The following is a 4,022-nucleotide window of genomic DNA, read 5'->3' as shown; positions in this document are numbered from 1 at the left end:
ATCGCGTCATAATTTGACCATCATGCAAATCATGACAGAAATACAGGCCGTCATGGATTTTGTCCCAGATCATGACAGCTCATGACCGTCACAATTGACATGTGATAACGGCATTAACATGCCAAACACATCATCGTCTGACATGGCATCCAACATGGCTCTGATATGGCAGCCCATGTGACAATCAGCCCAAATTTACTTTGGCCCATGCAATAATCCAAGATTGGTTAGGATTTGGGCCCATTAAATTCAATCATGGGCCATATTACATTCTACCTGATTACATTCATAGCCCATTTTAGCCCATAGATTTTAACCATATCAATAGCCCAAACATTTTGATCCAATGTGTACTTAATAGATTTCTGAACATATCTAACAAAAGAATTCCCTTAAAAAATTTAATCAAATACAAATTACAGAAAAAAATAATTACAACCAGGAACGTAAGAAAAACAGTTCCCAGAAAAAAAAAATTACAAACTAGCCACAAATGCCCTTTGCATCATTTCCGCTCCAACACCATAATGCTCATTCTCTCCAAAAAGGACACCGTAATGCTCATTGGAGTCCAGCAAACCCCATCTTTCCATAGTGGACAGGGTGGTGGTTTATTCAATATCCAAATCTCATAAGAGATATGTGGTCATCCAGATTTGCAATGCAACAACATAGCAATAGCCTACAAACAAAAGGTCCTTTAGAATCTAACACCACCAAATCATAATCATCACTACTAATTTAGACAAAGTAGTGTAGACACAAAAAAATTACATAAAAGCATTTATTACTGAAGTTAGGGTGACACAACTGATATGTACTGAAATATATATATGGTTATGTCAAACATAAAAATAAAATTATGTTAGAATTTTTTCAGGCCTAATAAAGTATGCTTTTAAACAGCTAAGTGATTTATCATGTACTTCCTCACAATGGTATATTTTGTTTTTTCACAAATGAATAGGATTGTTAGAAAATTATTTCACTACATAAGAATACCTCCATCCTACAGGTTAATCATTTCCTTATTCCAAACCTCCTCTTCAAATGAACTTTTCTATACAATAATAGGGAAAAGCTGAAGCAACCATATACTTACTAAACACTCCTGGTAAGTTAAACGAATGATAAAAGATTAATTTTCATTCACTGTCTACAACTAATATTTTGAACCTTATTACTTTCTCAACTAAAAAAATGTTGACAATCAAAATGTAGTTTAGGCAGGGTTGCAACTTGTGAAGTTTTTTATCTTCAGATTCATGAATCACATAACTTAGGCAGAGCACATAGCAAACAAACTCAATTTATAATACGCCCACAATCTCAGAATGAAGAGACACACTACATCAACAAAGTAGATGAAAATTACACTTACATGTCGATCTCTAAGGAGTACATTTCTCCATTTTCTAAGTACACACCCAGCCTGAAGGAGATGCTCAAATAGACGAAAGGTATAATCCATATGCATGGTGCTTAATGATCATATTATAGCAGGTAAAATATCCAAAGAAAATATTCAGAATGTACAATCCACCTATATAAACATCGATATGAATAGCACAAAGCCAAGCACACAGACAGCAAAGTATATATTTTTACATGGAAAATACCTACAGGACCAAAAATATCATATTTGGAGTTACCATCATGGAACACACACTGGACATTTCTAGTCAGAATAAACTGAAAACATGATTCTAAAAATTAGGCTCGCATGGAAAATTTCCAGCTCCATTTTTTTGGACGAGACCCAAATAAGGACCTTCAAGTTGTAGCCATAAACTATACAGTTTCGCAAGTACCTAACCACATTATGAAGGAACCAGTCAATATAAAATACTAATAGAGAAGGGAACATGAGGCCATTAGATGGACTCCATGTTTCAGTCAGATGTGATTAAATGAATTATTTATAAGCATGGTAATGTGTTTACTATGCATAAGACAAGTGAGCCACTAAATCTATCTCACAGTTCTGTCAATAAAATATCCGGCCGCTCTACATTAAGATGTCAGAACATACATCAATACATTTAATCACTTGAAAATTTCATGTATTGAAACTTGTACAGAGACTTGGACCAGTTGACAACATGTGTATATCATTCGAACATTATTAACCAGAGTACTCACTTTTAGCAAAATTATAATTAAAGAATATGAAGATTCATAATCCTGCATAAGGTGCCTCACCAAACACCACTAAATTCTTGGTTACAAAGTCTACATGTACAATAAGTTGCGTGTCAAGATGCACATCCATCTCAAGTATTCCAGGATGCATAAAAATTCTTAAATCAGAGCACGGGCAAAAGGCAAACAACGCCAACAACCAAGCTTTAGAGTATTACCTAGCCGGCAGATGCAACAGAGAAGGGGGCTGCATCGGTGAAGCAGAGGCTAGATTCGTGTCGGTGGCGTCCTGTACACAGCATCCGTGACGGCGGCGCCGCCCTGTACCTCACCATGGCTCGCTGCCGGTCAAAGATGGATCAGTAGCCACGAGATACAACAGAGAAGGGGGCCGCGTCGGTGAAGCAGAGGCTGGATCCGTGGCGGTCGCGCCCTGTACTCCGCATCCGTGATGACGACGGCGCCCTGTACCTCACCATGGCTCGCTGCCGGCCGAAGATGTCAGCGGCGATCTAGTTGAGATGGCCAGAGCATCATGGGGTTCGCCGTCCATGTGCTGGTCGACTGCGACCGAGGAAGGGCCCGTCATGGACGGCGCCGAATGTCGTCTAGCCGCAGCAGTTGGGGTCGTCCGGAGGGGCCCGACGCATAGGGGAGCGGAGAGGGAAGCTCTAGATCGGGAGCCGGCAGGGGAACATAGGTGGAGTGCGGCGGCTGAGGGAACGGGAGAAGGGAATGGGGATTAGGGTTAGATGGGCGTGGACTGTGGGGTTAAATAGGCCGGCTCCAAATTTTGGCCATCCAGATTGGCCCGCGTTGGCGACTTGAATTTTTGCATCTCCGCCCGCGCTCTCCAATTTCCAGGCGCGCGCCCCCCATTTATTTTTTATTTTGTTGACTACATTTAACTGACATGTGGGACAAGTAAAGAGCCACGCACGACACATCATCAGGAACCATCGATGACGGTCTGGGTGATGTATAAGAAAAGAGAAGGCTAGCCCAATAGGTCGGTACGTGACGGTTTCTGTGATGGTCCTTGATGTCCGTCATGAATGGGGCTATCGTTTTGGGTGGCCACCCACATCTTGCTGACCCATGACGGTTTTCAAGAACGCCATCAGGAATCCGTCATGGATTAACATGTTTCTTGTAGTGATATACCCCTCCACCTCCTCTTCATTCGTGGAGAGAGCCATCAGAACAAATCTACACTTCGAACTTACCATTTCTGAGAGAGAACCACCTACTCATGTGTTGAGGCCAAGATATTCCATTCCTACCATATGAATCTTGATCTCTAGCCTTCCCCAAGTTGCTTTCCACTCAAATCTTCTTTCCACTAGATCCAAATCCTATGAGAGAGAGTTGAGTGTTGGGGAGACTATCATTTCAAGCACAAGAGCAAGGAGTTCATCATTGTCGGTGTCAAAATCGGCGGATCTCGGGTAGGGGGTCCCGAACTGTGCGTCTAGGCGGATGGTAACAGGAGACAAGGGACACAATGTTTTACCCAGGTTCGGACCCTTTTGATGGAGGTAAAACCCTACGTCCTGCTTGATTAATATTGATGATGTGTGTTATAAGAGTGGATCTACCACGAGATCAAGGAGGCTAAACCCTAGAAGCTAGCCTATGGTATGATTGTTGTTCGTCCTATGGACTAAAGCCATCCGGTTTATATAGACACCGGAGAGGGCTAGGGTTACACAGAGTCGGTTACAAGGGTAGGAGATCTACATATCCATATCGCCAAGCTTGCCTTCCACGCCAAGGAAAGTCCCATCCGGACACGGGACGAAGTCTTCAATCTTGTATCTTCATAGTCTTGGAGTCCGGCCGATGATGATAGTTCGGCTATCCGGACACCCCCTAGTCCA

The 4,022-nt window shown here is 42.2% G+C and overlaps 1 long non-coding RNA gene across 1 annotated transcript; it reads right to left on the bottom strand.

Moving 5' to 3' along the window:
* Window positions 1-306: 306 nt before the first annotated feature.
* On the bottom strand, window positions 307-2,878 carry LOC123047362 (uncharacterized). The gene is made up of 2 exons (XR_006422966.1): window positions 2,361-2,878; window positions 307-1,811 (listed from the first exon to the last, which is right to left on the bottom strand). It is a non-coding gene; the product is annotated as an uncharacterized lncRNA (long non-coding RNA).
* Between the last annotated feature and the right edge of the window lie 1,144 nt (window positions 2,879-4,022).

Source organism: Triticum aestivum, chromosome 2B (genome assembly GCF_018294505.1).
Source record: "Triticum aestivum cultivar Chinese Spring chromosome 2B, IWGSC CS RefSeq v2.1, whole genome shotgun sequence".
Lineage (NCBI taxonomy): Eukaryota > Viridiplantae > Streptophyta > Magnoliopsida > Poales > Poaceae > Triticum > Triticum aestivum.
Note: the sequence above shows the minus strand (reverse complement) of the source record. Positions and strands in the feature narration are given on the sequence as shown.